The sequence below is a fragment of the Alligator sinensis genome, unplaced genomic scaffold (assembly GCF_000455745.1).
Source record: "Alligator sinensis unplaced genomic scaffold, ASM45574v1 scaffold1150_1, whole genome shotgun sequence".
Taxonomy (NCBI): Eukaryota; Metazoa; Chordata; order Crocodylia; family Alligatoridae; genus Alligator; species Alligator sinensis.
The window spans coordinates 665,892-679,880 of record NW_005842423.1 but is presented as its reverse complement, the minus strand read 5'-3'; positions in this window follow the sequence as shown (position 1 = coordinate 679,880).

Below are 13,989 nucleotides of genomic sequence, written 5' to 3'. Positions count from 1 at the left end.
TCTTTCTAGATAAAAAAAAAAATCTAAATAGACAGGTTCTAAATGAAATGTTGTGCCATAGAATTTTTCTTTTTTCTCTTATACTTGTGATCATATTTTCAAAATTGCAATAGAGAGGCTTGAGACTCCTTTCTGTGTGTGTGGGTTTTTTTTTTTTTTACCCTAAAAACAATGCACCAAAATATAACTTCTAATGTTTGTCTTTCTGACTTTATGACTCTGAAACATATTTCAGGGGGATGGAGAAGGAACCTCCCCTCCCCAGTAATTTAAGGCTCTGAATGAGTTAATCTTGAAATTCTGTACATGTGCTGTTAACAGCTTTTTGATCATCTACACTAATTTTTTCTTTCTGCTCATCACTTTTAAATCTTGCTCTGTTCTATTCCATATTAGGAAATTCTTATGCACATTTTCAAGTCATCAAAGCTTCCATGTTTTGACTGAAATAACGATAGCCAGATATTTCAGCTTGTAAGAAGTCTTGTTCAGTGTAATACAGAATAACTTAGAAACTGGTACCGACTCAGGAAAAATCGAACATATAATCAATTTGTTTCAACTGTCTCCCAGCATGATAGTGTTCCATGCTATAAAATGAGAACCTATACTACATTACTGTTTAGCCAATAATTAAACATCTTGGATCAGGTTCTGGTACCCATACACTACATTGCGCCTTACCATTGAAATAAATTATATAGAATTAACAATTAATAAACATGAGTGAAGATAGCTGAACCAGGCTTATACTTTAATTTATAGGAACTTTGAGGAAAAATAACACAGGATTCAATAGGAATTTGCCTAGATAAGAACTTCAGTGTGGAGCCCCAGATTTGCTGGATTTCATGAAGATGGTGAAAGAATACATTAATCAATTCTGCAAATTTACAGTGCAGAACAGGATGCTTCTGGAATTATGAGAAAAAACATTAGTTCTGAAATCCACTTTTCAGCATGAGGGATAGGAGATCCAGATTCTTTCTTCTCTCTGACAGTGAAAAAATAATGATCAAAAGTTGGGAATCCTCAGGAGGAACATTTGGCAAACTAGCACAAAGAGAAATTGGTAAATGAAACCTTGCACATGAGAAATTCCTGCTGAGGAGCTAGTTACCACAGAGATAATTATCTACTTAGTATTGGTAGAAGGGCCGATTACCTTAGGAGAGGGAGTTAAACAGGAATGCTAAATCCTGACCTGCTTTTATAAGAAAGACTGTTGTTTACATATTGGTACTTGAATTGCTAAGGCACTCTTCTTTAAAAAAATGTTTACAATGATGAGAACGAATATGGGAAAGTTTGGATTCCTGTTCTTTTCTTCTTCTTCTTCAGATAGAATCACATGCTTATTCAAATATTAATATAGTTTGCGCTGAAAAATAGGCTGAAAATCTGGTGGCAGTAAAGCTTAGTGAGATTTCTAGTATCTTGGCTCTGTCCAGGGATAGTAATCACCTGGGCTGCTTTGCTTGTGGCATTTCTGGTTATGGGCCTTGGGGAAACCAGGAAGTACAGAAGCTGATAAAAATGTAAACAAAACTGTACAGAGATACTCAATCCCTTCCCCTACCCCAAATTACTTTAAAAAAAATCTGGGCTGCTTTCCTGCTTTAATTTTAGATGTTGTTTCTTGTAATTTCTTATCTCGTTCAGACTGCTGTAATTACAGTTTTACTATCACTATACCAAAGGGACTAGGAGAAATTGAGAAATTTATTTGTATTTTCTGGTTTGATTTTTGTGATTCTTAATTGCAACCCTTCCTGAAGGCTCTCTATTGTTCATCATTTTAAGTACATCCAAAATTCAGTAGCTCAAGTACTCTGTGACTGGCTTTTGCTATCATATCAGCCATGCCCTTAAATCTCCCCATTGACTTTTCATAAATATCATATTGAATTTAAGGTTTTTATTACTTATAAAACTCTTTAATCATAAAGGTCCAGTTTATCTCTTAGACCTATTGCTACTGTACATTCCCACCTGTTTCCTCAGATAAGCAACTACGGTACATCTGATATGCCTACAATAAAGATTGAAGTCCTTGGTGCATGGAGCTTTCAGCTGTGGAGTCAGCATCCAACTGAATTTTTTAAAATGCTGTTGATTTACATCAGGTTTTTTTTTACAATCAGGCCAAAGACACTATTGTCTGTCTCTTGTTACCTATCATTCTTAATGTTGTTTTAGTCTGGCACTTTGCGACCATAGGTAAAGAGAGAGCTGAATTGTGGAATAACTCCTGCTATTGTAAAATGTTAGCAAATGGAGAGTACTTATAAGTTACACTACTTTTATACTGCTGTGCTCTGACCCAGATGAAAATGCCTTAAAGATCCCATTTTTTATCTAGTTTATCACTGTGGCCATGGTTCATCATTTTAAACTGATTCTAAATAAAATTGCACATTAATCATTTCCCACACAGTTGGAGTATCATACCATGCTGAGGTGTCATCATTACCAAACATGACTGTGAGCCTGGAGTTTCACTTGTTAATGCAAGTGACAGAAAAAATTACAATTTCTGCCCAACAGAAATTTTTGCTATTTAAAGGGATTTTCTGTTTGTTTCAAATTGGGAAGAAGAGTTGAAACATTAGAATTGTTAGCAAAACACAACCTTTCCACAATTTTGATTTGGAAATATCATTGTGTTTGAGTTCTGATATGTTTAATTTAATCAAACCATTTTGGTTTGGTCTGTTGACCTGCAACAAAGCATTTCATTTTGTTTCAGCTCCATTCCTCTGAGCTTGTTATGGGACCCTTTGGGGAACTGCAGTTTCTTTTTGCTCCTATTCCTAGTAATCAAATTTCCTGGCCAAATTGCTTCTCCCATAATACCGTCTCCCTGTGGGCTGACCTGCAGTGCTACATCATGAAAATGTAAATATATTTTTTCATTAATGAAAAAATTCATTGCTTTTATTCTGCAAGTAGGGAAAATGAAGTCCAGGAAAAGATGATTGCTAAAAGGCAGTGTATCTTGTTAATGAGAGGGACCTGGAAAGCACAAATGTTATCAGCTAACTGTGGTCCTAACAAGAGCTGTGTGGAAAATGAGAATTTTATTTATTTATTTATTTATTTGTGATTGAACAAAAGAAGCAGAGGAAAAATTATTTCAGAGCATCCCAAAACATTGTGTTAAAATTGCAACAAAATACCACATTTCATTTTGGGTTAATTTAACATTTTATTTTATATTTTAGAAAGTAATAACCTTGGACTTTTAGTAAGGATTTTGATGTAGTCCTACATTGTATTGTCATACATCAACTAGAAAATTATGGTCTAGGTAAAATTACTGTTAGGTGGTTACAAACAAATGTTGGCTAAAAAGGACTGACTGACGGGATTATAATAAATTCTAGTTTATTGGATGGGATGTGAGTTACCCATAAAATCATAAATGCAAACTTTGAGTTATGGGTGCTACTGGTCACCTTAGCGCACACACATGCACTCACTCATTGAAACCCATGTCATTCAAACCCATGTAGTATAGTAGCTGCTGTAGTGATTGTGTGAGCACTGGTGTCAGTATATCTACCTATGGGAGGCCCTAGAGTCTGCTGTTGATGGTCAGTTTCCTTCAAGGTTATGTCATTTCAAGAAGGGGGTTGCCTGCTTGTCCATCTGTCTTGGTAGGTCAGGTGCTAGATGACACGTTGCCACTGAGGGTCAACTTCACTGCCTTTTATCCCTTTTTGGCAGACTTGTGTGATTCCTGCAGCATCATCTTGGCTACTCAATCCAGAGGTCACTGTCCCACATGGGTCTTGAGTAGTGCATGACAGCTGTTAGTCACAGGGGTCTCTGCCTGCTGGTACCTGAAGTTTTGGCAGTCCACTCTTGACTTATTGACTTAATGGCTGTATTGTCATGGGTTACAGGAATAGTCGGTAGGCTGAGTGCTTAGTTCCAGAAATCAGTTCTTTAGCTTGATTAGCTTAAAATGGAGTTCCTATTGTTACTTAGTTACCTACTGATGATCACCATTCACTCGTATTCACTTAAGGGACCTGTTGAATATAACAGATTTTATCACTTTACAATTATAATTTCAATGCAGTTTTAACAATGGTCCAGGGTGTAACTTCATTCTACAGGGAGTACATTCCTTAAGGGTTTAAGAGTATAAAATATAAAATAAAAAATGCTAATATCAAGACAAGACAGATGAAATATAAAAATGCACTGTGAGAAATATATAAAAATGCAATGTGAAGTAGTGAGGATCAAAGGTTACTGGGGACAGTAAGTGAGTTATTAGCACCAGGATATATTTACAGTCTTTGCAGTGGACATTTTAGTTCATTTGTTTTCTTTAGTAACACTGAGCTTAATTGATATGTAGATGTAGTTTGTAGGTTTCTCCTACAGAAAGCCACTTCAGCTTTCTGGCTTGCTCTGAGCCTTGCCACACCCATTTCATGAGTGCACTAGGTCTCTATACTAAGAAGGAAAATACTGAGAAGGAAAAAAAAAGGCACAAAGGGGGGGGGGGCGGGGTTTGCAGGTAAGAAGGGTCTGCTGTTATATCAGTGTCCAGAAGGGAAATGTACAAAGGGGGCTTTCTGCTACACAAAGAATGTATATCAATGTATTGCTGTCAGCATGGTAAGAGGTTTCATAAGTATTCCTAAGGGATACGTTCTGGGATGCAATAGCAAGCTTTCTGATCAAGTGTGCACACGACAAAAAGCTGAGATGGGTTGTAAACACTTTTGAGGGTAAGAGTAGAATTTAGAAGGACCTTGATACATTAGGTTACTGGGCTACAGACAAAATAAAAATCCACCAAGACAAATGTAAGTTACTTTCCCTAGAGAAGAAATACCACAAGGCACAAATATAGAATGAAGGAGAGCTAGGCAGACAGTTGTACTGCTGTAAAGGATCTGGAAGCAGCGGGTAGAGAAAGGCATGAATCACAGTCTTGACATGAAGCAGCAAGCAGCAAGTCAATTAAAAAAAAAATCAATTTGCATAAGAGATGGGAAATGATAGCACCTCTCCTTGCTGCTGGTTATGCCTGATCTAGAATGTTGTTTGCAGTTGTTTTATTATATTTTCAGAACTCTGTAGACAACCTGGGGAAGATTCAGAGGCAAACTGTATGGATGATTAAGGGGCTACAGTACAAGTTGTATGAAAGAGATTGCACATTTAGTTTGGAGAATAAGAGGTCAAGTGGAACAAGATAGTGATTTTCATATATTTAAAAGACCCCCATAAAGAAGAGAGAGAGCAACTTCTGTCTGTAGCCAAAATTGAGGTTACAAAACACCATTTAAATTGCAGTAAAATGGATTTAGATTAAATTGGAGGGAAGGGGGGATTTAGATAAAAACTATGGAACAAGTTGCCCAGTGAATCCAAAAATTTTCCTCCATTGGAGGTTTTCATGAAGTAAGATAAGGATTTGACAGGGGTAGAATAGTGTATTCTGCATTCACACAAGATCTTTGAGGTCTCTGCATGCTCTGAGAAGAAATGGAACAAAAACAGCCTTGAATAAAAATGTTTCATGCTGAAAATTTTAAACATTTTAACAATACCATTTACCCCATTTTTAAGGTAAAACTTTTATCAAGTTCATCTCGACTTTCTGAACGTAAACAAACAAACAAACAAAAACCCAGCACAAATTTGATTCTGACAGTCAGTTGCCATATGATTTTAAGCCAGTCTCTGATCTTTAGTCTGTATCACTAAAACAGGGAATAGTTAACTGCTTCTGAAGAGTGTTTCAATAAGTATAGATGTGATAAAAATAGAAATAAAGATTTCCTGGCTTCTCCAGCCTGTAATCAGTAGCGTAAATAAGGGAGAGGAGGGTTACTTGGACAGCAGCTTTGGCCACCCTCTCTGCAAAGGGGCACAAACTAGCAGCCACTGCTGTCAGCTAGCTGTGTGGCCCCCATTGGTAGCTGCCAATGCCATGTGCACTGCTGCTGCTCAGGGCATACATGGCCTGTTACACCTCTGAGTACTCACCTCTCATTATTGCACTAGAGCCTGTAGCTATCTGATGGTCACCATTTCTTTCCCCAGTAGATTATTCTGTGTGTAATATTTCGAAATATATTTGCTCCACTCTTTTATGCAAATTTCCAGTGTAAATGGAGCACTTTGAAGTTTTACCTTTCTTCTTGTATTGTGTCTGGAAGTTTTGTATGAGAGAAAATACTTTGATTTCTCATTTTGAGTCTACTTGTAAAGGTGCAGAGATATGAATGTTTTCCAATGACACCCCTATTTTATTTACAGGGCCCCTGGAATTCTACTATGTGTGAAGAGCTCAATTTTGTGGTATTATTAACTAATGCATGCCTTCCTACAACAGCCATTCAGGAAGGGCATCTAAATTATTTGACAGGTTGTAAAAGCTGGCAAGAAAACATTATTAACAGTTTTTAAATCAGCAGATTGTTAAAACACATGCTGTAATAAACACAATTCAGCAAAAAGTACATTAACAGAGCAATGGGTAATAAACATAATGATACTTGGAGATATTTTCTATTTGCCATTGACTTTAATCCCTGAAAAACATTGTCTGCTTGTTTTTAGAGATGAAAAAGACTATTCACCTGATAGGTTTTTCTGAAAGTCCCTATTGCTTTCCTGAGTAAATTATTTTCTATAGCCTGAAGCTGCTTACAGTTCCTGAAGAATTAATAATGGTGTTGGCACAGGTCAGCTCATATGCTGCCAGTTCTTTCACATAAGGTGCACACACTTAAGATTACAGTTCTTCTAAATCCAGTGGGGTTTTATTACATTAGGTGATGATGATGTGGCAGTAATTCTTCAGTGCATAGTAAAGCAGCGTAGTGATAGAAAGGACACAAGGATAATATATTAGTAGAAGAGCTGTTTGTGTGTGTGTCTCTGTTTTTAGTAGTTGCAATGCATCTGACTTGCAAAATGTTAGAGGTATATCAGGCACCTTACTAATACACATGTTATTTCCATTATGTGATGATCTGACAAAACCAATTAAATAAGTTTAAGTACTTGAAAGTTCAGAGAAGAGAGAGAATACCCCTAAACAAAGATATGTAACTTTGTAGGCATTTGTTATTTGGTGTTCAAGTTGAGTACTACATTGCTGCCTTTCTGAAGAGCAGGAAAAACTAAGTATGCATACATACATTCAATGATCCGAGAGAACTTTCCCAGTTTGTTTTTACTGATAGAAAAATTTACCTAGGAACCCCTAAGCAGACATTTGAATACTGAACTGCTATGTAGTCAGGGGGCCTTCTGCATACATCTGTGTGTGCTCCGCTGACTCAGTCTACCAGGCAACAGCAGTGTGTACCAGACCTGATTGTCTGACCCAGACTGCCTCTCAGGGTTTGTCTTGATGCAGCACAATGAGGGGATTAGTTAGGAAGGGGCTTCCTGCTGGGCTGCAGCAGTAGAGTCCAGGCTGAGTGACACACTGTCTCCTTGGATCTGTGGGAGGGAAGGGGAGGATTGGCAAAGCACACTGGGATGCTGGAGGACTATCCTGCAGCTTTATCTCTGAAGGTATGTATCAAGAAGTTTGCTCTCCCAGGGAAAATCTCTCTTGGGAGCCATTTAATCCTCATTGTTCCTGGGTTACTGTTCTCCTGGAGCGGCCATTTTGCTCTGGGAGAAAAATCCTGAACATCTATACACATCCTCTGTTCTCAGTAAACTTTCAGTTTTGTTGAACCAAATACTGAATGGCAATGACTCCAGAGTTTTGTGACAAATATCTGACAAATAATGCTATTAGGAATGTTTTGGTGAATGTTATACCTTAGTACAAAATTCAGAAGGGTGTTGCAGGACCTGGAAATCATAAAAGTACAACAATTCACTATATAATTGGTCCAGTAAAAAATATCACCAAAAAGCCATTTCTTCTCTTTCATTTTGTCAGGTACTAGTAGGCTATTTTGCAGAGAAAACAAATATATTTTCTCTACAAAACAGCTTACTAGTACCTGACAAAACAAAAGAGAGGCGTGTGTGTGTGAGATATCAGGTGTTTGAGAAACATAGTACTCTTTGCATATTAAGGGTTTTTTTTTGGTTGCTATAGAATTAAGAGGCCATGGTCATGTTATGTTAGACACTATACAACTATATAACAAGGAGAAAAGCCTTACCTTTCAGAGTTTATAATCTTAACTAGTGTGGTTTTAACACTATCAGCTTAATGCTGAATATATTAATTTGATGCGAAATGAATAAAGGAATCAAGAATTAATCTTTGTTCCCATTAAATATTAAAGTAATAAAGGGATATATACCATTGAAGTGTATCTTTGTGTGTTCATGTGTGTCTCTGTAGTATGAGTCTGCTTTCCATTAGAAATAACTACAGTAGTATACATATATAGTAAATTATTTTTAAAAATAGTTGTGTTACCATCTCAAGGTGTCATAGAGTAGGCTGTAATAAATCACCACAGCAGTTCATATTTTATGTAGGAATGCATTATTTCAACATACAACATAATATTACATTAATGGCAGACGTTATTATTTTATGAGTGCCCCTCTAAGCCAGGGTTGCTTTGCATTTAAAAGGCCAGTTTCAAAGTAGCTGATCTCTCTCAGGACCAGCTGAATCGAATGTAAATACTCCCCGTGGATACTTATAAGAGCTTGGCTAGACAGAAGTATCTCCTGAGTTCTTAAGTCCTCCTTTTATACCTTTAGTGGGGCATAGTTTAACCTAGTTCAGTAAACTCTGTCTTAGGGTAGAATAACCTATTCAGTATCATTCAACCACCTTTCCTGACTATCAAATGAGTTTCCTGAGAGAGAAAACTGCAGCATCACATGTGATAAATGAAAGCACCACCAATAACTGTACCTTTAAGGGATGTACAGCTGTTACATTTAGATTGTTTTAAGTGGGCTTAGTTCAATTTAAACCTGTAGGGGTGCACCTAGATCAGATTCCAAATGGTGCACATGACCTACATTTAGATTATGTTCAAGGCATACTAAACTATATTGATAGGAGGTAGACTGTTCTACTGAATGCCTGCAAAGTTCCCCTATTGCTTCAAGTTAGCCCAGTGTGCATTGAAGCCCCTCCCCGCGCCGCCCCCCAATCCCATCCCTCACTCACAGGGAGGCATGCTGGAACTTGGCCTCCATTTGGCTACTTTGGAAAATAGCCCAGCTTCTCACCCCAGGCTGTCTCAGGATTAGGAAAGACCAACCTGGGTCCCTAGCCCTGCCTCCAGCTTCAGGACACATACATATACAGGGCTGCCTGAGGCAGCCATATTCCCTGCACATGGCCCAGACACCAGGCTATGCCTCCATGCCCCCCAAAACTCCAGCACAAAGTGCTCCATGACCTATATGCAGACCTGAAGACTGAGGCCAAGAGAACCACAAGACTCAGGCATAGCTCCAGACCCCAATGCTTGCACACTGAGCTAGGAACTCCAAACACCAAGTTTTGCACATGATCCCACAGCCCTGAACCCTGATGCTAGGAACCCTATACCCCAAGATTTGGTCACAGTCCCACAGACCCCACATTTCAAAGGCTAGACCCAGGCACCCAGCAAACTAAATCCCCATATAGACCCAACCACTTCAAATAGGAGGAGTGTATACAGAACCTTATAATGGGTCTGGATGGGACCCTGTCCCCTCTGGAGCTTTGCCACTGCTGTCAGGTGCCTGTTTCTTGTTGACATGGGGTGTTGGCAGGGTTTTTTTGTTGCCAGGTACATGTTCCTGGAGCACTTGTGCTTGGCAATGGTTATGAGCATCCAAGCTGGTGCAGATAGCTGGATGCCTCTGGAAACTTCAGGCAGGATGTAGCCAGCCACCTTTGGGTTGTGAGACAGAAGCCCCTGGAAAGTTTGAGGTTGGGAGACAGGATATATCTGACATCTTCAGGTTGCCAAGTAAAAGCCACCTGGAAAGTTAAGGGTCATAGGGATGGTCTGGCCAGTATGGTCACTCTGGAGCAGGGGCTAGAGCCAGATGCAGAGGGAGTGCCATGCTCCAAGCCCCAAATCCACTACACCCATCTACATCCATCAACCAGAACCTCACTCACCCACAGATACTGAGACCCCACACTGTGGCAGACCTTGCCCTGCCTTCTTCCAGTACGCAACACTGGGCCCAGAATTATGTAGTCACAGAGATGAGGGATAGCATCTCCCTCTGAGGCCAACAGGACACTGAGGAGCAGCTCCACAGTAGGTAGATGTTCAAGCAAATTAATGAACAGATGCAAGTTCAAGGTAACAACACAGACTGGGTGCAGTGTGGGGCAAACCCAAAGTCGATGAAGGTACACTACAGAGACCAACAAGATGTTCCAGGGAAGAAGGCACATCATGCCCTTTTGTGAGGAGCTCTCCTGCTTCCTCACAACCAATAGAGCTACTGCCACCCTGCACAGCCTTGGCACTGCCAAGGAGGAGGAGAAGCAGTTGCCAGCAGGAGTCCACCCACAGCATGAGGTGCAGGAGGGCCATGAGGAGACAGGTGCACTAGGTGCTTAGAAGCATTGCACTGGTGGTGGTTTGGCTACTACTGTGCCAACCTTCCCTTGGGGCTCACTGGCAGAGCCTCATGCCCTCCAGCTTGCCCTCCTGTGTGAACTCCCATGCTAACTCGTGCACCGGGCCTAGAAGCATGCCTGTTGGTATGGCTTCAGTCACATGGCTCCCTGGAGGCCTAAGTGAAGTAGGAGCTGGGGGTATGTGACCTTCTTCAGCTTCTCTCAGCTGCCTCCCCACAGCTGGGCTAAGTCCCTCCCACCACAGCCCCCTGCTTACCTCTGGCTAGGCTGGGGGTTGTTGGGGGTCCTGAGGGTTCTGTTAGGGTTCTGGGGGTCCCAGCGTTCACATTTATTATACCTAATAAATGACCTTCAGCAACTGAGTGTGTGTGTAGAGGAAGGGGGCAAAGAAGGGAAATTATTACTATTAGAAGTGATTTAAAAATCATGCAAACATGAAGAGTAATGCACTTCTAATTTTGTATTATGATGTTTAAAAAATGCACTTAGGATAGAGGTGTCATGATGCTAAACTGTACAACCTATGTAGTCACATACTGTAAATCTCTCTTAGGCTCTTATTTTCTCCTGTTCCTCTAGTATCTAAGCATTTCACAGTCTTCATTGTATTTATCTTCACAACAGCTGTATGAGGCTGGCAAGCATTAGTATCTCTTTTTTTTTTCAGATGGGGGCCCAAGACTGTAGTGAAACCAGGAAGTTTCCCAGGTATATGTTGTTAGAATGTGGGCCATGCTTTCTCTCTGATCAGTATCTTTGGATGACTGAGTTGGGAGAACGTAATGTATACTGACATTTTAATCTCTTTGAATTAGTTTTAATCTCTTTGGATGAGTGATCCTAGTAGTTAGCAAATAGTCTCCACATAATACTACAAAGGCTGCTGGCTTTCCACTGCCTTGGATGATACAAAGAGTTAAAGTATATAACCTTTCTAAAGGAAGACTAGTTCTTTTAATATTAGAAGGTGTGGCATGCCCAGGAATTCTAAGCAGGTGAACCCCTACGCAATCATTTGTATTTTTCAGTGACCAGTCGATACATCTGTATCTTCATGAAAAAATAAGATATGGTGTGAGATGGGGGAGCGGGGGGATGAAGCTCATTGTATGGGACATATCCAGCCCATAGCTCTGTGTCGTCCAGTGCTTGACCAATGTGTAGGGTCCAGGGCTCCCATGGGTCTGGAAATTTGGTGTCGGGAGAGTGGTGGCACTACTTCTACATGGCCAAATTTCCAGACCCATGGGAAGCCCCAGACCTTACACACCAGATCAGGCACTTGATACAGAGAGTGTTATTTTCTTTCCTTTGACAAGGGATATTAATATTCAAGAGGCACCCAGACCACATGGATTAAAACCATCCAAAAGAGGTGTCTAACTGTAAAGAATGGATTCTAGGAATAATAGTTTTAAAATAAGGACTTTTGTATACTTAACAAGCAGTTTTTGATATTGTGTGCACAAGGGACTCTGCTGAGTTACCATTGAAATTAACCCATTGATAATATAATTACAGCTCAATTAACCCATTTATAACATAATTTCCACAAGTAGCTAGACATATAAATCCATCTTTAGAAAATGGATGATCCTCCACTATTGGCCTGAAATGGAAAAATGATAAACTAATGATTTCAATGGAAAATCATGACAGACAAATTTAAGGCTACAGTAGATTTTATAATATGTGATTAACAGTTGTACTGAACTTTTCCAGTGCACAGGCCGGATGAGTGGGGTGTAGCTGGTGGATCTACTTCACAGGATCAGGTCTCCATGCCAGATCCAGCCACAGTTCAGCCCTGCACACTGGATCTGGGCCCATGCAGCTGGTTCAGGGTCATGGTGTGGCCTGATCCAACATGCAGGGCCAAGTTGTCTAGCTCATAAGGATGCAAAAAGCATTGGGGGAGTGATGGCAGTGTTAACTGTCGTACAGCTCCCAGAGCTGCAACAATTAACACTGCCACTGATCTCCCATCACCAAATTTCTGAACTCCTGGGAAGCCCCACAGTCTGGATGACTCAGTTCCATGCGCTGCATTTTATGGTTTGGTCTACAGGTCATATTTTGATTGATTACCATTTTTGGAATTTGAATAAAATAAATACATTATAAATACATTATAAGAAGTTGAACAAACATACGCGTGCCATTACAAGGATCAAATACAGGTTATGAACAAGATCTCTTAATATTTGGATGGAATGCTAATGTATGTTAATCATATGTTAACTTTCACTAATAAAAAATATACTATTATATAATGTGACTGGTTTCAGGATGATGACTATTAGCGTATTTATATTTACTTCTGAAGGGCTAGGGTCTGGCATTAACACAAGTCAGAATAAGAGGTGTCCCATACATAGTTGTGTTGCCCCAGGAGCAGACTGCAGAATAAATTTGGCATTTTATATCATAGAATATAACAAGAAGTCAGTGCTGAACATTTTACAGTCATCTGAGGGAAAGAATAGAAATCTGGAGTTTAGGGCAAACAGTATGTGTTAGAATCTTAGTTTTGTCACTTCTTCAATCATCTGCCTAAGCAAGGCATTTTTCCTTTAGGAAAAACTTAGGCTCCCAAGGATTTCTGTTTTCATGCTACAGTAAATGTATAGGTTTTAAAAAAAATACTCTTACATTATTAACTTTAACACCGTTAACAATAGTGAATGCCTACATAAATGTTATGATAGTTGCAAAACTAGTTTGACATATGGAGGAATCCAGCTTTGAAAGAGAAGCACGTTGCCTTTACAGGAGCTAAGGCAGTTCAGTGAAGGACTTAGGCTTGTACATAAAGTACCAATTCCATTTTTTATTCAGCAAGGTCCTTACAGTATGTACTTAATCTTGTTTAAAGCTAAGTGTATATTCAAGTGCTTCACTACATTAGGGCTGAAATTGATAACAAATAATCTGAGAGACAACAAGAAAAATAATGTCTCCCATAACTATGGGAAGTACTTCTGAAAATGTTTCTAATGCTTCTGTGTTTGAAATAGATGCCATTGTAATTTTTTGAAAAAAAGTTTGTGAAATATTAGGATTTTTTTTTTTAATCACCACTCCTCTACTGAATGCTGGTAGGATAAAGCATAGGGACCCAGCTTATAGCTTTAGAATTGCTCCTGCCAAGATTTCAGATGAGTAGAGAAGAATTCTTTCCTCTCATGGATTGGTGCAAACTTGATGTGAAAACAAGTCAGCATGCATGAATGTCCATACTGGACTGCTCTTTACAGATTTTGTATTTGTTTTGATTTATAGAACTTAAATAAAAGCCCATCCCATGCTGTGGATGTCTGGACCTAATGTAATTTTCACAATGAATGGGCCATTAATCTATTCATTCCCCTCCAATAATAGCAATATATACAGCAGGAGAATAATAAAGCAAAGTGTCCTCCGCA